At 35.6% G+C, this 23,707-nt stretch overlaps 1 long non-coding RNA gene across 1 annotated transcript in view; it reads left to right on the top strand.

Moving 5' to 3' along the window:
- The first annotated feature begins 1,694 nt into the window (after positions 1–1,694).
- Positions 1,695–23,707, top strand: part of LOC109024456 (uncharacterized) — an 84,444-nt gene continuing 62,431 nt past the window's right edge. The window contains exons 1-2 of the long non-coding RNA XR_002003955.1: positions 1,695–1,841; positions 3,564–3,621. This is a non-coding gene — a long non-coding RNA (uncharacterized lncRNA). The remainder of the gene's footprint in view (positions 1,842–3,563; positions 3,622–23,707) is intronic.

The following is a 23,707-nucleotide window of genomic DNA, read 5'->3' as shown; positions in this document are numbered from 1 at the left end:
TTGAGGAAGGAGAGAGAGGGTTTTCTTTCTGATTATTCCCAAATCTTTTTCAAATATGTACACATGGCAGTCTCAACTAAATTCAGGTAAGTGTTGGGTAGGAACATTATTTATTATTTTATTTTCCTTTCAAAATGCTAGGCTGTGCAGAGATACTTTCATAAACTGAGGAATTGTATGATGATTCATCTCAGACGATTAAAAATTAATAAACTTGTTCTGAAAGAATCAGTATGAAGGGGCAAATGAGGCTTGTCCAATATTCCTCTAGTGTAGGGATTTGTAACCCTTTTCACACCAAAGACTGGGAAAATCCAGTGAAGCTTACAGGCTCGTTCTTAGTATATGATTTTTACTGAAGTAAAACATACATATCATACAATTTTCCACTTTTAAGGGTATAGTTTAGCAGTGTTAAGATTTCCAAAATGTTTTTATCATGCAGAATTGAAACTCTGTATGGATTAAACAACAAAGCTCCTTTCCCCCTGTTCCCAGCCCCTGGTAACAACTATTATGCTTTCTATATCTACACTGTAAATAGTGTTGCTATGAACATGCACATGCAAAGATCTCTTTGAGAACCTCACTTTTTTTGGGGGTAAATATCCAGAAGTGTGATCGCTGATTATCGTATGATATTGGTATTTGTAATTTTTTGAAGGAAGTCAGTATTGTTCTCCGTAAAGTTTGCACCATTTTACAATCCAACCAACAATGCACAAGGGTTTCAACTTGTCCATATCCCTGCTAATACATTTGTTACTTTCTGGTTTTGTTTGTTTTTTATAGTTTCTATCCCAATGGATGTGTGGTGATATCTCACAGCAAAATGAATTTCTCTGATGATTAGTGATACTGAGCACCTTTTCACGTTTGCTGGACTTTGCATATCATCTTTGGAGAAATGTTTATTCAAGTTTTTAACCTACTTTTAATTGGGTTACTTGAACTTTTGTTCTTGAATTGTAGGAGTTCTTTATATATGCTAGATATTAACCTCTTATCAGCTATGTGATTTACAAATATTTTCTCCCATTTCATGGGCTCTCTTTTTACTCTGTTCATGATATGCTTTGACAAATGAAAACTTTTAAGTTTGATGAGGCCTGATTGGCCTATTTTTGCCTTTGTTTCCTGTGTGCTCACTTCAATTTTTATACATTTATAAAATAAAATACTTAGGATTACAAATAAATTTAATTATTTTGAAACATATTAGTCAAACTATAGAGACTATAAAATTCAGTTATGTATGTGATCATATTGATACATCAAATGATGAAGTCTTAAGGCTGGACTAATAAGTAGCAAAATATTGTGGTAGTTTTGATTTTAAATGTGAAGCAGGTACACTCTGCACTGGTTCCCAACTTGCTTTTGTTTGATGAGATAGAACACCTATACATAATGAGTTCTATGAAGTAGATTTATTACTTACAACTAGACAGAAAGAGACAACAGAAGCCTAGTATTGCTTGTAAGCCAGCCTGCCATGGATCAGGAAATCTGCCCAGGGTAGATAGAGTCTTATCTGTGCATACCTTAATTGCACCATGGCTAAGAGGCCCTGGAAATCAGCACATAATGGGTTTTATAACCACAGAGTTCCAAGGATCACTGGGTTAAAGCATTGAAGGACATTCTGTTTCTAGGGAAGGACTGGGAAAGAGACCAGGCTGTTCCAGATAGTTCTTTCTTATCTTAGGACATTGCATTCACAACACATTCTGCAATCATTCTTGAGAACTGTAAGTGAGAACATGGGGAGAAATGGGTTGGTCTAAGGTCACCCAGAGAATTATTCTCCAGTCAACATATTTCAATATATCTGCAGCAAGGTAATGTGATATGAAAATATATAAAATTTTAATTGGCAACAAGATAGGCCAGGCACTCTAATACTACTTTGTATTGTTTGCATATATCTAAGATGTACTAAATTTCAGGTAGATATATTAGTGAACATAAAGATTTAACTTTTTTGTTCCCCTACAAAGTTCATAGGGTGAATCTCATTGTGGGCTGTGGATACAGAACCATTGTTGTAGTGCTTGGGTGCATGGTTCAACAATGGCTATTAAGAAAAGTGAAATACTAATTTTCCCCCACCACACACCCCTATTATACTCTTCGAGGGCCTTCTATCCAATATTGTCCAAAACAAATTCCACACGTAAGGACCTTAAAATCAATATGGTGCAGAAGACAGGCTGCATAGCAGAAGAAACAACTCTGTCAATGTGTTTATTAAAAAGTCCTTTAGGTGTCAAGATTATTTTACTGACAACAGTTAATTTTACTGACAACAATTAATTTGTAAATTAACCTTACAAATATACACATTTAAAAAATTTTTTAAATCTTTTGCAATATTCTTTTCTTATGGATTTTTATAACAAGAAACATAAAGATTTAAGGCCATTCAATAAAACACGTTTTCACAATAGGCATATATGAGTACTTAGCCTAGCCAATCCCCATATTGGCAATGAAAAAGTAATTCCTTGCAAGAAAGAATATTTGTAAAGGAGATATAACTCACACATATGTCTCATTCCTTGGAAACTGATTCAATCAGAGAGCCAAGAAAAATACTGAATAAAATATAAGTTTTCACACTTTATGAACTAGGGAAAATGGAGTGCATTAAACACAAAACTCCAGGAACTACTTCTACTGAATAAAGCAGTAGGGATTCTTCAGTTGGTCAGTTGCCCTAATGAATAGAGTCTATAATTAAATCAAGACCCTAACAAAATGACTTTTATGATGAAAGAAAATGGCTGACAGGCAATAAAACGTGTGTGAATGTGTCTTAAAAGCTTATCAAAACAAAAGAACAATATTTTCAAAGGAACTTTGTAAAAATATAATTTACAGAAATAATCAAATTATAAGCAGACATATTAAGAAAGCAATTTAATTGTCCTTGACCTACTTTAGCAATTGAGTCCTTCTTGATATTCCTTCTCTTTTAGGGATTTCTTTTCATTTTATAATTTTTTTCTGAATTAAAATGTAAAGTGACATCAAGCATACCTTATGATTTTTATTTGAAATTTAAAAGGGTTTATAAGGCTAGAGTTAGCATTATATATATATATATCGTATATAAATATATACACATCTGTATGTACATAAAAACACATTATGCAACCACATATAGATATATAGCATATCTATAATAATGTTTACATTATATTAAAATAGTTGTTTTTTTGGTAATGTTAACTTCTCTGAAATTAACACAGCTTCACAGTAAAAAATAAAGGGGGGTACTGCTAAAGAGTATTTTTAATGTCCTTAAATAAGCAACTTACAATTTCCATAAAATCAGTGAGTAATAGGCAAATTTATTTTGGGATTTATAGTTAAAACCAACACAAAGAAAACAAACTTTAACCAGACATATGAAATCATTCAGACCAGTGTTTTTGATGTTACTTGCTGAATGACATTTATTTCATTTACTCTAATTTGTAGTATATATGCTTCCTATGAGTGCTAATTCCTATGAGTGCTAATATAATAACTATGTTTTGTATATTTCACTTTTATAGATCATATTTCAAGTGTGCTGGTAGAGCTTCTCCTTTGATGGAAACATTTGTTATACAGGTAACTTTTATATGCTTATACAGCAAACATTGCATGGGTGAAAGTTTGCTCTTGAGTGTGTGTGAAACGTTTCTTTAAAATGATCACTTACTAGGAAATGTATTTTTTTTCCAAACACAGGCAACTGTTCTAGATTTTGTGTATGGCTTTTTTGATACCCTTATAATTCTCACAACACAATATCCATTCAATAAATGTGTGTGACAATATATTATTTCACTTACATTGCTCAACTATTCCATCAATTTCATCAGTTGAGTATGAAACAAGAAAAAAAAGTACACATATATAAAAGATAGATATATCAGTTGATTGGATGGATAGAAGGATAGATATGAGATATGTAGATAGATTGGTAAGTGGGAAGGCAAAAGATAGAATTGTGGATGGGAGAAAGAGAGAGACAGAATGAGAGAGCACAAGAGAAAAGAGAGATGACAACATGGCATTTTAAAGCATAGCTTTCTAAAGTCAGATCTGTGGATTTGATTGCCTCAATCAGAGTCCTGGATTTATACTTGACTCTGTGGTCATAGAAGAGTCTTTAAATATATATATATATGTATGTATTTTAGATTCATTTTCTTTTCCAATTTAAAAAATGTAATAATTTAAACAGAAATATAAAAATCAACCTAAAATGGTCAGGCACGGTGGCTCACGCCTGTAATCCCAGCACTTTGAGAGGCCAAGGCAGGTGGATCACCTGAGGTCAGTAGTTCAAGACCAGCCTGGCCAAAATGGTGAAACCCCGTCTCTACTAAAAATACAAAAATTAGCCGGGCATGGTGGCGGGCACCTGTAATCTCAGCTAGTCGGGAGGCTGAGGCAGGAGAATTGCTTGAACCTGGGAGGTGGAGATTGCAGTCAGCCAACATCACGCCGTTGCACTCCAGCCGTGGTGACACAGCAAGACTCTGTCCAAATGAACAAACAAACAAATAAAAACCTAAAATGTGTATAAATGCCTTTAAAAAGTTGTTATAAAAAGGGCTTACTTTTAAATGAAATTCTTGCAATTACTTCAATATCTTTTTTCTTTTATTTCTTTTTTTTTTCTTTTTTGAGACAAGGTTTCACTCAATCTCTAAGGCTGGAGTGCAGGGGCACAAACTTGGCTCACTGCAACCTCCACCTCCTGGGTTCAAGCGATTCTCCTGCCTCAGCCTCCCAAGTGACTGGGACTACAGGTGCACATCACCATGCCTGGCTAATTTCAATATGTTTTACAACTTAAAATAACACCCACTACAAAGAGTAAGAAACAAATGTTTCAGAAAAGTGGGGAGAGTATAGTTATACTTTTTGAGGCATTCCTAATGTTATTAGCATGTTTTCTTTCTACATTAATCCACAGAGCACAATTTCCTGAAAATACAGTGCAAAGAGGTATATTGCGAAGAATGAGAGTAGAAATGCATAGTCTTGACCAGTGAAACTGACTTTGGGGAAAAAGAAGTATTTTAGGGAAGGGAATAATTCCACAGGTGGTGCACATTGGAGATTGTTTATCCACTTATGTTTTCAAGTTTCATAATAAACCAGAGAAGTAAGCAGAAATTGTAACAAGAGAATATATATTTCTAGATGATGAATCTTGTAAAATTAACTTCTTTCAGAGATAAATATATGAAAATATTCCAACATGGGCCTTCTCAGTGGAAAAAAACTATAAAAAAGGAAAAGTTAAAATTATTATGTCTAGACATGATATACACAATATTTCAGAGACAGTTTTAGAAATTTCTTGTCAATATTAATGAATAAAGGAAGATTGCTGCAAGAGATTTTCATTTACATAAACTCCACTTTCCCTGTGGAGGGATTACATCTTGAGAAACATTGCCACCTTTTTGCTGTGCCTGTTCATCATGTTGGTGAATGGCATCCATTTCTTAACTCTTCTCAATTAGGTAGAAGTAATTTACTATAAGTTGCAAGCGTTAACTGAATCATTCATGTTCTTGTTTTATTGTTCTACCCTGTTTAACAACAAGTCTAGCTAAATACATGAAGCCTGAAAATGTGCACTTTCCTAGGTGTGATATCCTGGTATTGAGACTGGTATTGTGAGCATTGCTGATATGGAGAGTTTGCAAGGACTTTGGCCACAGATTTTAAATGTTCTTTACCAAATCCACTTTCAGTGTCAATGCTTATATTGTAGTTCCATATGAACGTATCTACTTTTTTCTTAGACTGGCCCAGACTCAGGAGGTAAAGAAAAACACACTCTTTTTACCTCTCCTTATAAAATAACATCAGAAAATTATAATCACTACTTTTTTTTTTTTTTTGAGACGAAGTCTTTCTCTGTTGCCCAGGCTGGAGTTCAGTGGCACAATCTCGACTCACTGCAACTGCAACCTCTGCCTCCCTGGTTCAAGCAATTCTCCTGCCTCAGACTCCCAAGTGGCTGGCATTACAGGCGTGCACCACCATGCCTGTCTAATTTTTTGTATTTTTAGTAGAGGCGGGGTTTCACCATGTTAGCCAGAATGGTCTCCATCTCCTGACCTCGTGATCCACCTGCCTCGGCCTCCCAAAGTGCTGGGATTACAGGCGTAAGCCACCGCACCCAGCCATAATTACATTTTAAAAAATATAATACCTATGATTTATGTAAGATAGGTAGAACACAGAATTACTGTCATGAAAATTAAAATGTATTAAACATTATTTTAGATTAAGATAGAGGCTATATAAAATTGAAGGAGTAATAACTTAAAAATCTTTGAACTATTTTTGCTATAGAAGATAGGGAACATATAAACACAAATGAAATAAGTAATGATATAATGGAAAGTTAATGATAACTTATTATAGGATTAATAGATAATCTTGGTTGATTTTAGAAAATAAACACCAATTCTCCACTAACTAAAATAAAAATACTTATGAACTAGGAAAAAGGTAAAAAGTCTCATGAATGCACATAGAAATGTAGATGCATATTCAAAGAAAAATAAAAGCAAAGCAGTGCAAAACAAAAACAACAGCAATTTCTATACCTTGATGACACTGGCAAATTTGAATCAAAGAAAAGCATAGAGAAATAAAAGCCAGAGTAATAGAAGTCAGATTAATGTAAGACTTCTTTGTTATAGAAATAAATTTCAAAAAACTGTTGGGCAACATTTCTAAACTTTGAGGGCAAAATGTTTTGCCCCAATACTGGAATATTGAGATAAGTTTTCTTTCATATCTTTATATGATCTTGGACAATTTCAGATATCCAGCATCTCAGGGGATCTGAGATGATTTAGGAATAGGAATATTGACTCAGGTTAGGTCCCTTGCAAGGAAAGCTTAAGAGAGGAATTCTTGTAAAGGCAATTCTTGAGGTACCATTCTTAGAAGCGGAATAGAGAAATTGACTGGCTAGACAACTAAGAAAGAATGAGATCTTAATTAGAGACAAGAAGTGGCCCAGTTTCATAGGGCAATTGGAGCATGAGTGGCACCATAATGTTGGAGCTTCTTTGAGGGCACACCACCAGCCTTTGTACCTCTGGGCCAGTCAGAGGGACACTGGATGACTGGCTGCCCTGGGAGCCAAAACTTCCCAGATGAAACACCTCTTATTTAAATGAGGGCAATAACCTAATAGAGACAACTGTGTGCCACTAGCAGCCAGCAATCAAAGCAAGCAGCAAATGGGCACGACAGCTCAGTGAAGCGGCTCTGACTGGGGTCCAAGACATCCTTACATTTCCTCCCCTACAATGCTTAGTTTAACTTGTTTATTAATAACATTACTGTTCACAATTTCTGTGAAATGTAGTAAAAGGAACATTAATGTGAGGATCTAGAGTCTCTGCTGCTTTAGTTGCTACCAAGGCTATAACAAATATATATCATCCCTCTTAGTCTCTTTGATTCTAGATTCCAATTTCATGCACCAAACACTTCTGCTGAGCTCACTTCTGAGCAACTAAATAGTGGCTTCCCTAGTAGATTAAAACTGAACCTTATCCCTGAAATGTCTGGGTTCTTGATAACCAAGCTTATCTAAGGCTCCGTGTGCTAACGGCATTACAGTTAAATGTGTCATATGGCAGGGGCAGGGTACCAAGATGGCCAACTAGAAATAGCGGCAATCAGAGGCTCCCATCGAAAAGAGCCAAAACAAGTATGTGAATCCTTCACCAGCAACCAAGTTATCCAGCTTCTCTCATCAGAACTGACTAGGAAGCTGGCATGCTCCACAGAGAGAAATGAGGTGCAGTGTGGTGTAGCAGCCCACCTGAGAGCCACATGAGCAGCGGAGCCTCCACCACCCAGCCAAGGGAGGTGGTGAGTGAGCATGCTACCCGGGCTGGGAAACTGTGCTTTTACCACAGAAATGTGCAACACATGAAGTGGAAGATCCCACTCACAAACCCATGCCACGGAGCCATGCAGATTATCAACAGCCTCTCAGCTGGAATAGGCTTAAGCCTACAAATCTCCCAGGGGGAGGGGTGACCAGCACCACAGCTGTAGCTGCCTGCTGTCTCAGCCATCTGAGCTTCTTGGGGAAGGGGCAGCATTCAGCACTGGGACTCACAACTTCCTAACACACTAAGGTCCCTGGGCAGGAGAAGGGTGGCATTCATCTCTATAGCTCCAGGCTGTGCTTTTCCCCTGCTGGAGCCAGGGAGGCTGGACAGCTTGGTCCCAAGATGTGTCCCCCACAGCCCAACACACCAGCTGTGGAAGACTGCAGCCAGAGTGCCTCTTCAGGCCTGACCCCGACTCATTATTCCTCACTGGGCGGGGCTTCCATGCAAGAACTCCCGTAACTCCAGCCAGAGGCTCAGGGACAGAACCTGAATCTCTCTGGGCCTGATCCCCTAGGGGGATGGGTGGCGACAGACTCTGTGGACCAGCAGACTTATCCTTTCCTCCTGGTAGTTCTGAGGAATATGGGCAGCCTAGATGAGTGGGTTTCCCCCCAGCAAAGCACACCCCCTCCACCAAGGGACAGTCAAGGTACTTTGTTAAACATGTCCTGTTTCCCGTGTCACCCAACTGGGTAAGACCCTCTGACAGGGGTTGTCAGACATCCTATACAGGAGCGATCCTACTGGCATCAGGTTGGTGCCTGCCCCTCAAGGTCAGAGATCCCAGAAGAAGAAGCAGGCATTCATCTTTGCTGTTCTCCAGCCTCCTTGAGTGACATCTCCAGGAGTGGGAGTGAACCAAGTGAATAGAACCTGAAGTGAATCCCCAGCAAACCCCAGCGGCCCTGCAGAAGAGAGACATGACCATTGAAAGAAAAACAACAAACAGAAAGCAACAATAACAGCATTGACAACAAGATAAAAGCCCCCCCCCCAAAAAAAAACCCATCAAAGGGTTGGCAGCCACAAAGATCAAAACTAGACAAACTCACGAAGATGAGAAAGAATCAACAAAAAACAGCTGAAAACCCAAAAGGCGAGAGTGTCTCTTCTCCTCCAAATGATCACAGTGTCTCTCCAGCAAGGTCACAGAATTGGATGGAGGATGAGATAGACGAATGGACAGAAGTAGGTTTCACAAGACGGGTAATAAAAAACTACCCTGAGCTAAAGGAGCATGTGCTAACCCAATGCAAGGTAGCTAAGAACTTTGACAAAAGGTTAGAGGAGCTGCTAACTAGAATAACTAGTTTAGAGAGGAACATAAATGACCTGATGGTGATGAAACACACAGCATGAGAACTTCATGAAGCATATACAAATATCAATAGCCGAATTGACCAAGCGGAAGAAAGGATGTAAGAGTTTGAAGAACACTTTGCTGATATAAGACATGCAGACAAGATTAGAGAAAAAGAATAAAAATGAATTAACAAAGCCTCCAAGAAATATGGGACTTCGTAAAAAGACTGAACCTACGATTGATTGGAGTACCTGAAGGAGACGGGGAGAATTGAAACAAGCTGGAAAACACACTTCAGGATATTACCCAGGAAAACTTCCCTAACCTAGCAAGACAGGCCAACATGCAAATTCAGGAAATACAGAGAACACCGCTAAGATACTCCATGAGAAGATCAACCCAAGACACGTTATCACCAGATTCTCCAAGGTTGAAATGAAGGAAAAAATGTTAAGGGCAGCCAGAGAGAAAAGCCAGGTCATCTACAAAGAAAAGCCCATCAGACTAACATTGGACCTCTCAGCAGGAACTCTACAAGCCAGAAGAGATTGGGGGCCAATATTGAACATTCTTAAAGAAAAGAATTTTCAATCCATAAGTTCATATCCAGCCAAACTAAGCTTCATAAGCAAGGGAGAAAGAAAATCCTTTTCAGACAAGAAAAAGCTGAGGGATTTCATTACCACAAGGCCTGCCTTGGAAGAGCTCCTGAAAGAAGTCCTAAATATGGAAAGGAAAAACCAGTACCAGCCACTGCAAAAACACACCAAAATATAAAGACCAATGACATTATGAAGAAACTGCATCAACTAGTGTGCAAAATAACTAGATAGCATAATGATGACAGGATCAAATTCACACATAACAATACTAACCTTAAATTCAAATGGGCTAAATGCCCCTATTAAAACACACAGACTGTCAAATTGGATAAAGAGTCAAGGCCATTGGTGTGTTGTATTCAGGAGACCCATTTCATATGCAAAGACACACATAGGCTCAGAATAAAGGGATAGAGGAAAATTTACCAAGCGACACAAACAAACAAACAAACAAACAAAAAGAACAGCGGGGGTTGCAACCCTAGTTGCTGTCAAAACAGACTTTAAACCAACAAAGATCAAAAAAGACAAAGAAGGGCATTATGGTAAAGGGAACAATTCAACAAGAAGAGCTAACTATTTTAAATATATATGCACCCAATACAGGAGCACCCAGATTCATAAAACAAGTTCTTAGGGACATACAAAGAGACTTAAACTCCTACAATAATAGTGGGAGACTTTAACACCCCACTGTCAATGTTAGACAGATCAACGAGTCAGAAAATTAACAAGGATATTCAGGACTTGAACTCAGCTATATAGACATCTACGGAACACTCCACCCCAAAATCTACAGAACTCTCCACCCCAAATCAACAGAATATACATTCTTCTCGGTGCCACATGGCAATTAATTTAAAATCAGCCACATAATTGGAAATAAAACACTCCTTAGGAAATGCAAAAGAACGGAAATCATAACAGTCTCTCAGACCACAATGCAATCTAATTAGAACTCAGGATTAAGATGCTCACTCAAAACCACACAATTAGATGGAAATTGAACAACCTGCTCCTGAATGACTACCGTGTAAATAATGAAATTAAGGCAGATATCAAAAAGTTATTTGAAACTAATGAGAACAAAGAGACAACATGCCAGAATCTCCCGGGACACAGTTAAAACCATATTAGTTGAAAATTTATAGCACTACATGTCCACAGCAGAAAGCCAGAAAGATCTCAGATCGACACCCTAACATCACAATTAAAAGAGGTAGAGAAGCAAGAGAAAACTAATCCAAAAGCTAGCAGAAGGCAAGAAATAACTAAGATCAGAGCAAAGTTGAAGGAGATAGAGACATGAAAAACCCTCCAAAAATTCAATGAATCCAGGATTTGTTTTTTTGAAAAAATTAACAAAATAGATAGACCACTAGCTAGACTAATAAAGAAGAAAAGAGAGAAGATTCAAGTAGACACAATAAAAAACGATAAAGGGGATATCACCACTGACCCCATAGAAATACAAACTACTACTATACAGATAATATTATAAACACCTCTATGCAAGTAAACTAGAAAATCTGAAAGAAGTGGAAAAATTCCTGGACACATACACCCTTCCCAGACTAAACCAGGAAGAAGTCGAATCCCTGAATAGACCAATAACAGGTTCTGAAATTGAGGCAGTAATTAATAGCCTACCAACCAAAAAAAGCCCAGGGCCAGACAAATTCACAACCAAATTCTACCAGAGGTACAAAGAGGAGCTGGTACCATTCCTTCTGAAACTGTTCCAAACAATTGAAAAGGACAGACTCCTCCCTAACTCATTTTATGAAGCCAGCATCATCCTGTTACCAAAACCTGGCAGATAACACACACACACAAATAAAACTTCAGGCCAATATTCCTGATTAACATCGATGCAAACATTTTCAATAAAATGCTGACAAACCGAATCCAGCAGCACATCAAAAAACTCACCCATGACAATCAAGTTAAGCTTCATCCCTGGGATGCAAGGCTGGTTCAACATATGCAAATCAATAAACACAATCTATCACATAAACAGAACCAAAGACAAAAACCATATGATTATCTCAATAAATGCAGAAAAGGCCTTTGATAAAATTCAACATCCCTTCATGTTAAAAACTCTCAATAAACTAGGTATTGATGAAGCGTATCTCAAAATAATAAGAGCCATTTATGGCAAACCCACAGGCAATATCATATTGAATGGGAAAAAAGCTGGTAGCATTCCCTTTGAAAACCGGTACAAGACAAGGATGCCCTCTCTCACTACTCCTATTCAACATAGTGTTATAAGTTCTGGCCAGGGCAATAAGGCAAGAGAAAGAAAGAAAGGGCATTCAGATGGGAAGAGAGTAAGTCAAATCGTCTCTGTTTGCAGACAACATGATTTTATCTTTAGAATACCCTATCATCTCAGCCTAAAACCTCCTTAAACTGATAAGCAACTTCAGAAAGTCTCAGGATACAAAATCAATGTGCAAAAATCACAAGCATTCTTTTACACCAACAACAGACAAGCAGAGAGCCAAATCATGAATGAACTTTCATTCACAATCGCTATGAACAGAATAAAATACCTAGGAGTACAGCTTACAAGGGATGTGAAGGACCTCTTCAAGGAGAACTACAAACCACTGCTCAACGAAATAAGAGAGGACACAAACAAATGGAAAAACTTTCTGTCCTTATGGATAGTAATAATCAATATCGTGAAAATGGCCATACTGCCCAAAGTCATTTATAGATTCAATGCTATTCCCTTCAAACTACCATTGACATTCTTCACAGAATTAGAAAAAACTACTTTAAATTTCATATGGAATTAATTGCTTGTTGATAGAACAAGGGGATACCAATGTTAAAATTGTTTTCTAAAGAGATTTTACTTAGCACTTCTACAAAGAGTATATATGAGTCTCTTTAAATTCAAAGTAATAAATTGGTATTATTATATTTCCTAGATGTTTCCAATCAAGTAGGTGTGAAATAGTATCACATTGTGGCTTAATTTACATTTTCCTGATTACTAATGAGGTTGAGCATCTGTTCATATGTTTACTCAACATGTGTTTTCTTTTTTCTTGCTGCTGTATCTTTTCCCCATTTTTCTCTTGCCTTGCTTGTGTTTTTCATATTGGTTTATAGAAGTTCCTTATATACTCTAAACATTAACTTTTTGGCAATTATGGAAAATCTTTTTAAAGTTTAGTCTTGTTTTACTTTCTTTTCATAAAATGAATTCTTAGTTTCCATGTGGTAAACTTTGTTATTCTTTTATTTTATGGTTAACAGAATTTGTGTTTATTTAAGAAATTCTTGTTTAATAAATTTACTCAGATCCCAACATCAGAAAAATACCTAATACACTCTTCGAAAATATTTAGAGATCTGTTTTTTACTTCTAATTGTTTGATTCTCAAGTGATGGATTTGTGGTTACTAAGGTTGTTCTTACATCCCATTGTGCATCTGTACCACTTAGATGGTTCATTATAACATGAATTGTTGTCCCACCTAACAGAGTTTGTGATTCAGCCATTCTGTGGTTGGGCCCAAGATTATAGATTCAAACATGTTCTCAGTTTATATTGATGCTCTGGACTAGGCGCCATGCTTTGAAAATCAATTGTGCACACTCTGAGGCTGGAAAACCAATTTAACTTATTTTCTCTAAGGGTAGTCAATGTAATTTATTTTCTGTAAGGATAATTTATTTTCTATAATTGTTTGAGAATGTCTACTAAAGTAAGTCTATAAAGTTTATAATTTCCCCAGTGACCTAAAATGCCAAATGTCATACATAATTTTTATTTCTTTGTGGTTTTATAGCTCTTTTATTCCATTGATCAATTTGTTTATTTCTGTTTAATAGCACATTAACTTATTTGTATGGCTTTATAGAATAGCAAGCTAACCAATATATTCTTACTTAGTAGGATTTGGGATATTCTTGGCCCTGAATTCTTGTATGCATTCCATAATCAATATGAAAATGTCACAAGGAATCCTATGGGTTTTTTGTTGAAATTGCACTAAATAATACAACAATTTTCTGAAATTAGATGGCCTTTTTGTATTTTTTCCTCTGTACATATAATGTAATTTAATTATTTCTCTTAGAATTTTCTTCAGGTAGTACTGAAGAAATTTAAATCTTTTTAAATTTTAATTTGTCACTAAGTTAAATTTGTATATCTATGTCTATCTTTCTATCCAAACTTATAAATAAGCAGAATCTATAGCTATGTCACTGCTTTTTTACAGTTTTTATTGTGAAATATGTGTATGTTCACAGGCAGATGCACAAATAAGGTAGTGAGATCTGGTGTAGCCTTAACTTCATGTCCTCTTATGGTAACATGTAATTATAGTACCATATGAAATTTATAAAATTAGTCTTTGTACAATCCAGAGAATTTACTCTGATATTTTAAGGTTAACATACACTCATTTGTGTAGTTTATATGTATTTGTGGTTTTCTCATATGTGTAGATTACTATAATGACCACTCAATCAAGATAAAAAAAAAAACTGTTTCATCACCACAAAACTTCTTTGTGCTATCTCTTTATAACCAAACCCATGCCCTTGTGCACTCTCCCCTAAGCCATATCAACCACTATTCTATTCTGTCTCCACACAATTTTATCATTTTGACAATGTTATATAAATAGAATCATATATAATTTGTTTCTGATATTGAGATTTTACTTAGCATAATTCTGTTGAGATGAATCTATTTTGATTCATCTATGGAGATTTTGAATGTACCTCTTTGGAGAGTTTTTAGAGGTTGTTCTAGGAATCACATTATGAAACTTAATGTGTTAATGTTGCTGGACTTCACAACAAAGCCTTTATAGTCTTGATGCAATTTATTGAACACATAATCACAGCGTCTAAAGGAAACCACACATGATAAACTCTGCTATGCATGTATCTGCCACATCAAATCTGGAAAAGGCATGAACCTACAGAGATGTCAATGTCTCTTGAAGACATGACACCTTGGTCAGTGTGTCAAAGGCCAACTCACGTACAGTTACTTGAGGTGGCTTTCTTTCCATTATTTTTACCTTAAACAGGACGGTTAATTGCTTTTTCCCCTTCCCTACAGTTTGTTTCAATCCCTAGGCAAGGCCTTGAAGTAAGTGCCGTGTAGTCATCCTTGCCACGTGGCATGGTTGCATGGGTAGATGTTCAAAGACAGCCCACAGTGAAAGCCTTTCAAGGGGGAATTTACCAATACCCTAGAGCTCACCACAGCGAAAAGGAAATAAAATCTTCTAATTTAATTATTTTTTTTCAGAGTATACCAAATATGGGGGAAAGTATACACTCAAGCACAAAGTAGGTAACAGGTTTTCCAGAGAAGCTGGTGAGCAGGTGAGACCCAATTATTCCGTGAGCTGTTCTTAATTTTGGTTTTGCTACCATGCATCACATGCTTATTATCTGCTAAGAGCTTGATACCCAAGTGTTTCTAACAAAATTACAAAGTAGATGTTATTTTTTCCCATTTTACAGATGATTAACTGAGGCTCAGAGAAAGGAAGTAAATTTGCTCATAACTGCAGAACCAATAGGGGAGGAGTCGAGATTCACAGTGGGTCTGGTCTCTTTTCAGGCGCTCGTTAACAGTCACTCCACAATCTTGTGGGCTGCTGACCATCCCTCTTCCCATGCCTTGCATCTGTTTGCTGTTTAATAGTCTATAGATCTCTCAGCCTGTGAAATCTCATTTGTACATCCCTCCTATCATCCTCCAAATCAATTTAAATATCTACAATATCCAAGTGGCTCACATTTTAGTCCAAGCATAACTTTGTAGCCCAACTTCCTTCAATCACTACTTATATATCCTTTACTCTCAGTTTTCCAGAACACCCTTGACTAATTTTTTAAAAATAATTTCAACTTTTATTTTATATACAGGGGGTACATGTACAGGTTTGTTACACGAGTACACTGAGTAATGCATCCATGCTGGTCCCTTTGCACGAGGATTCACACTGAAAGTAGAGTTCCGGGAGGAGGAGGAGGAGACAAAGAGCACGTTACTTCCTGGAATGTAAACTGTACCAGTAGGTTTATAACGGCTTTTGGGGAAAACCTCAGCAAAATGTAGGCAGTGATTATACAGTAAACCACCGTATCAGAAATGTGAAATTGAGAAAAAATATACACCTTAGAAAAGAGGAAATAAGATATACTCTATTTGACTGGTGACGTCCTGGTAAAACGATGCATCTTGCATGAATGAAGAACCGCATTTTCAGGTGTAACACTCATATGATGACCAAGGAAACCAGTGCTTGGAGATTTCAGCCCAACATCTTCATCTCTTTGCCATGAGTAAAATATTTTGAAGGCATTCTTAGTCATCTTTGATGATATGCAATCACATATAGGGAATATAGCCTCTTTGGCTTTTTGGCATTTTAAATGTAAGTTTCCATGTCTTAATTACTGAATTATTAAAAACCGAAACTTACTTCAGCGTGGAGTATGAGTAAAGTGGTAAGAATAGGTTAGCAGTTCTACTATTTTAGTGATATGAAGGAGAAACATAAAAATAAATCAAACTGATTTCAGTACTCTTTTAAAAATATTGTTTTTAAAAAGTTTGTCCTTACAAGTTTTTAGGTACATTTTTGCTTTTGTTTTCCTAAATATAAGTAAACATAATTATACATGTAGTTGATTGGTAATGAACAGTTTTTTGTTAATGAAGAAAAACAATATCACATGTACCTCAGCTCTCAATTCCTAGTTCTTTCTAATTGTTATTAGAGTATTCTAACTTCTAATATCTTTAAGATGGAAAGTCTTATGTATTTAATTCATTTTAATTTTATTTAGTTTACTGAATAAGTTGTAATTTTTCTCCATTTTATATTACAGTTGTACAACTGTTACAATAATAATCTATACCATTTAATGACTCCTAATATATGTGCACAACTTTATATCCAGTTAGAATCTGTCTTATAAGTTACCATTGAGTTTTATTGCAATTCTGAAACTTTGTAATATTTTACAGAATTTCAGAGGTGCAGAGGCTAAGTTACCAAGTAAGTAAATAGCAGAGCTAGCCTCTGAACTTATTCTGTGAAAATTGCTGAGCTATTGTTATTCTAAGGAATATTTTGTTACAAAATTTATTTATAGTTATTTACAAAATTTATTTATAAAATTATTTATAGATAAAGGTTACAAAAATTATTTATAGAGAAAGGACCCAAATAAGGGGGTAATTTGGGACTGAGATTCAGCCCACACGCTGCATATCTATGTGCTATGGCTCCCAGCAGGTTACTTCTGCTCATATAGGTGCCCTTTCTGATTTGTAGTCAAACAGCTTAGGAATGGGCTAGTGGCAGCCCACTGCAATATACATGTTATTACTGGTGATCTTCTTATGCTGCTCTACGTAAAGAAAACTCTAAGCAGCTGCCCTGTATTATTAAGTGTAATCTACTACCCCCACTCCTATTAATGAAAATTGAGAATCTTTGAATATGAAAATATCCAGCCTTGACAAATGGTCATGTTGAAGGAATTAAAATAGCAACCTTTTAAATGCTTGTGAGTCCTTTAATTAATGTGAAGCATGGTGAAGGCAAATATTCAAAGATGACTGTGGAGATAGGATTTACACCTAAAGAATCATGTAGTAGCTACATTGAGGCATGGATCCCATTTCCATTTAAATTTATTTTATTCATTGAAAACCTAAATTCAGAAATGATAGCTAGAGAAAATATGTAGGCCATTACAAATCTTAATTCATTTTCTTAAATTATTTTTGCCTGCATTTTTTTACTTCTCTTGGATTAATGCCACATACTGAATGCTTATATATTTATTTTGCCTCTTGAGTAAGCACATGAATATGAGTAAATCAGTTTTCCATAGGGTGTTGTGAACCTTATTCCCGTTAATAATAACTATATCTATTAAGTGCTTTAAAAAATACATTGATTTTTGTAATCTAAAATGAGATTTATTTATTTTTTTGGAAAACAAGACAAAATATTCTTATTTGTAATATCTTGTGCTAAGTAAGAAACCAACATACCATTTTTTAAACCACATAGCATAACAAATGCTCTGGTCATTTTGCTACACTGATAAGAAAATTGGTTTGGCTCAGTTAAAATGGGGAAAAAGCTGAAAGCCACTGATGTATATCAATGTGCTTAAAGTGGCTGGACATTTTGACCATAAAACATTGATTTGCACAGACTTACTGAAACCACCTTTGCAAAAATTATAACAGTGAGAAAATTATAACAGTGAAACAGATCTGTTCTAACCAACTCCAACTTGCCTTAACCTCCAAACTGCCCTTGGTCATTCCTGTGTGTAGGTCAAACTAACTTTGGGAGATATTTAGTTTACAGTTTAGATGATAATAACCCTTTCCAAAACTAAATCATTTTTGTAAAACTAAGTATGAAGGACCACCAGGTTAGGAAGATGAGAGGGTCCTGAAATCTGCTAAGAGTATAGTTAAATGATTAGCAGCCATTATTCTGGAGGTCACAAAATTTGTAACTCCTCCAATTGTTCCTGCAAATAACATCACTATTATACAATCTAAGATTGCCCTTTTGAGATGCCTTTTCAGGCTTTTGCATTTCTGATGACCAAATTGCTCCACCTGGACCAGTGACTCCTCTGTGGCCTGCACACAGAGGCCGACTCAGCGAATCAGGACCATGTTGCACAGCCCTGTAATTGTATCCCCAACCAATCAGCAGCTCCCATTCCCTAGCCCCCTGTCCACCAAAGTACCCTTGAAAAACTGTAGCCTCCAAATTTTGAGGGAGGCTTAATTGTGTAAAAACAAAACTCTGGTCTCCCATTTAGCTGGCTCTACCTGTATTAAACTCTTTCTCTATTGCAATGCCCCTATCTTTATAAATTGGCTGTATCTGAACAGTGGGCAAGATGAACCCTTTGGGTGGTTTAATTGTTAGTGATGGCTCATTCATAAATATTTTTTAGATATTGTTCTGAATATAAAAGACCAAAATTAAATGATATGATTAGTAATATTGAAAGGCACTATACCAAAAAGAAAATGTGTACTTTTAGTGTAGTGATCATCGGATCAATCATTTGAATCAGATATTCTCCAAAAAATGGTTCTGATCAAAAGAGATCAAAGGTGAAGCCATTCTTGGAATAATTTTACTGATCTGGAAAAGACTTTTCAAGATAATTTGCTCTAACCCAATCATTTCATCAACACTGATGTAGAACTCAGGCTCAGATAAAGCAATAGATGTTTAGGATTAAAAGGCAAAGATGTTCACTGTAAAATCTCAGGGGATTTTCCATGGCATGTGCTTTCCCTAAGACATGAATGAGACCCTAATGATAAGTTCATTGATGATGAACTTACTTAAAATCATGCCAAAGAGAATTTATTAGAACTGGAGTTAAACTGTATATTCACTTATATTATTTGAACAAGGAAAAATTAAGTTTGTAAAAATCCTCCAAGTTACAATTATTAAAACAAGTCTTTTATTTTACTTAAGTAGCCAATAAAAGTGGCCAAAATATAAATTAGACTAAAATGGAATTTCTTCTTCAATTAATTGATAGGAAGTCACCTTTTTAGCCTTATGACTATTCATGCTTATTTTATTTTGTCAGTGTGACTTTAGTTTGATCTCAAAGCCATGGACTGTGTTCAAATATCCATAATGAGCTGTATCCATTTTTACAAAAGAAGTAAAAATTGGCAGAGAATATGCTGTTAAAGCTATCTGAAATTTACACATAAAGCCAACCTCATGTTTTCTTTTCTGCCTCTCTGTAGGCTTCTGTATAAGGATGAAGGGACCACCTATGATTTTTAAATATACTTTTCTTGCAGTAAAACCATTGTTAATGTTCATGACAGTTAATTACTCTTGTGGGAAATATGTTTACTGATAATTTACAAATATTTACACATTAATATGTTTTCCACATCATTACACAAATGGTGAATTTAAAAAGTCCAATGAGACTGTGCTTCATCACAGCATGGTGACCTCATGGTGGTCACACTAATTATATAACAGATCAGGATTCTGAAGTTCAGTGACCAAAGAAAAGCAGATGGAAGTGGAATGTTTTAACCGCAGAAATCACAAAATACCAATTCTGTTATACACTGTTGTTCAGGGCATGTGTAAGCCCTCCCAGATTCAAGTGGTCAGGAAACAGATCCCACCTTTTAACAAGAACCCACCTTTTAATTGCTTGCAAGTAATTTAAAAACTGTTTTAAAACCGCCATGAGAGGGTGGTTACTTACCTACAAATTTCCACCCAAAAACTAATTTCTTCTAAAACTTCAAAAATACATCCGGTTATTGAAAGCTCAAATTTCCAAGTCTATTGCTTAACAAAAAAAAAGTGCATATCAGAGAGCAGGAAGGAATTGTGTCAAAAACTGGAGGTAAAATCAAGCAGATTTTGTGGGCCTAAGGAGTAGGGAATAGTTCAATGTAAAAGTGGAACCGATTCTGACAAATGAAGTTGTATCATTCAGTGACAAGATCATGAAGCTTTTTGTGTGCCATAGTACTTTTTATGGCTTCTCTTTACTTGTATTTTTCTTATTTTGGATGTCATATAATTTCTTCAATTTATTTATTTATTTATGTATTTTTTTGAGACAGAGTCTTGCTCTGTCACCAAGCTGGAGTACAGTAGCACAATATCGGCTCGCTGCAACCTCCGCCTTCCAGATCAGGCAATTCTCCTGCCTCAGCCTCCCAAGTAGCTGGGCCTATAGGCACTCCCACCACTCCCAGCTAATTTTTGTATTTTTAATAGAGACAGGTTTTCACCATGTTTGCCAGGGTGGTATCCATCTCTTGACCTCGTGATCTGCCCACCTCGCCCTCCCAAAGTGCTGGGATTACAAGCATGTGCCACCACACCCCACCAATTTCCTCAAATTTTAAAGGTGTCAGTGGAGAAAAGTATATGTCTATGATTCCAAATATTCCTACCAAATAATTGCCAGGAATCATCTTTCTTCGTAATTTACTACTGGGTTACCTGACTTTAAAATGAATCTAGTTATGCACAGTTTGTGACTATCATCTATCACAGCATTACTTTTTCCAGGTTCTCTTTTGTATTATTTCTATTTGCATCAAAAATAACTTTGTATTAAAAGATATTTATTATGTGATCATAGTCATGTCTTCATCATATTAGTCTAAATCTATTTTCCTATACACAAAATAACACCATTTAAAAATCATCTCATAACTTTTCCTCTGTTGAGATTTTCCACATGACTCTTATTCTATAGAACTCGCCTTATATGTCATTCAGTCTGGAAATCCATTATTGCCTTTCCCAATTTGGGATTATTGCCTTTATTCTGGGTTTTTACAGCAATCTAAGCATATTTTACTGCCAAGCAAAAGTCACACAATTTAACATTAAACAATAACTATTTAAACATTAAACAATAACTGTTCCTTTGGAATTCTTTTGAAAAGAATCAATAAACAGACCTATAATGTAGCAGGTCGTTATATGACTTACACCAATGGAGAGTCTGACTGTGATTTGGAAAGATCCTTTCTACTGGAAATCCCAAGGAACCGGTTACCTTGACAACAGGCAATTTAAAATAACATAAGCCACCCTAAAATGATCTTTAGCGTTTCTAAAAATTTTGTGATAGCTATTTAGGAAACACAAATACTATATGACATACCATTTTAAAAGATTTGAAAACTTGCTCCTTGCTTTTTGTCTCATGTATTCCAATCGACATTTCTGGTTTGTCAAAAAATATATAATTATTTAATAAAAAAAATTTAGCAGTAATATTAATACTCATTTAAGCCTATGCATCATTTTGCTTTCTCTAGAGCGCTTTCTCATGCTTCAATTAATGATTTTTCTGTATTGTTGGCAGATGTATATGTATATATATATATATATATATATATATATAAATGTGTTCATTTAACAGATAAAGTATCAGAACCTTAGATAGTTAAGTGACTGTCAGGATTGCCCAGTGAGTAGTGGAAAAGAAAGAAGAACGTATTTGGAATGATATACCCATACTTTTCTCCACTGACACCTTTAAAATCTGAGATTAACTTGAACCCGGGAGATGGTTGTTGCAGTGAGCTGAGATCACGCCATTGCATACTCCAGCCTGGGCAACAAGAGCGAAACTCTGTCTCAACAACAACAACAACAACAACAACAAAAACAGCAACAACAAAAAACTGAGATGATTAAATGAAGTTCAAAATAGAAAAAATGCAAATAAAGAGAAGACATAAAAAGTACTATGGCACACAAAAAACTTCACGATCGGGTCAGCGAATGCTGCCACCTCATTTATCAGATTGTGTTCCGCTTGCACTGAACAATGTCCCATTCCTAAGACCAACAAAGTCTGCTTTATTTTACATCTAGTTTTTGGCACAAATCTTTCCCGCTCTCTAATGTGCACTTTTCCTCTGTTAAGATTTTCTACATGGCGTTTACTCTTTAGAACTCACAGTACATGTCGCTCAATCTGGAAACCCATTATCGCTTTCCTAAATTTGGGATCATGGGTTTTTATAGCAATTTGAGCATATCTTTATTTTACTGCCAAGCCAAAGTCACACTACTGGAAATCTCGCTAACTTGCTGGGGCTCTTCACTAATCTGCTAGCAATTTGACAGCACTGTCTGTCTTTAGAAAAGCATTTGTTTATGAATTTCCTAGTTTTACTTAACACAGTACCTAGCCCACAGCTTATTCAGAATGACAAAGTCATTGGAAATTAAGAAGAAATTGATCTGTATTGGTGTCTTTATTTGTACACTAACTTTACTTGTAAACAGCCTGAAAGTTAAGTTACAAAAATACCTTACTGGCTTGCTTTTTTCCTAAAAGCCTTATATTAACCAATGATGTGACAGTTCAATAAATACTTGGTGAGTGTTATCAAATCGTACATGTGGAATTCCAATTGTTTTCCTCTTTATCATTGTATAAAATTTTAGATTCTTAAAATTTGTGATCCTAGATTATAAAAATAATAAAAACGAAAAAGGAACATCTAGTTAAATTTGAATTTGAGATATTTTATAGTTTTATATAATTATTTCATGTTTAGTGTATACTTTCTAAGGTGTAGTTTTTCTTTCTTCATTATAAAACATTTATTTATTTATATTTCAAGCCCTTTTCTTTTAGCAACATGTAATTTGGTCTTGTCTTTTTTATTCTATCTGACAATCTGCCTTTTAAGTGAGATATTTATACTCTTTATGATATGGTTAGTTTAATTCTGTCATCTTTCTATTTTAAAAATTGGTACTATCTGGCATTTCTTCCATTTTTCCTCGTTGAAAAAATCTTACTTGAATCAATTATTTCTATTTTATTTTATTTTATTCATTTATTTGTTTATTATTTATTTTTAGTAGGAGAAAAAGCATACAAATGTATTTAACGTGCACACACGGGAGCCTTCAGAATGAACACTCAACTTCCTACTGAGTTACAGAAATTTATAATCATATTGAGATTACAGAAAGAATGAGGGTTTAGGCTCTGACAAAACATGTTTTGGAAAGGGGAGAAGAAGCTTAGCTAGCAACTTTGTTATGGCCTTTGTAGGCAGCTTTGTTATGTGGATAAAGACTTGCTTAGAAAGAATAGATGGTCAGTGTTTCTTTTCAGCCTTTTAAAACTGGCAGACTCTCAATTGCTCTTGGATTGGAGAAAGGTATAGAAAGTGGAGGTGGCATGGCTGTCTTAACAGAGATTCTCTACGGATGCAAATTTTCCCCACTTAAGATAAGGCTACTTCTGTCTGGTAGTCAAATGTA

Source organism: Gorilla gorilla, chromosome 22 (assembly GCF_029281585.2).
Source record: "Gorilla gorilla gorilla isolate KB3781 chromosome 22, NHGRI_mGorGor1-v2.1_pri, whole genome shotgun sequence".
In the NCBI taxonomy this organism is placed as follows: domain Eukaryota; kingdom Metazoa; phylum Chordata; class Mammalia; order Primates; family Hominidae; genus Gorilla; species Gorilla gorilla.
Note: the sequence above shows the minus strand (reverse complement) of the source record. Positions and strands in the feature narration are given on the sequence as shown.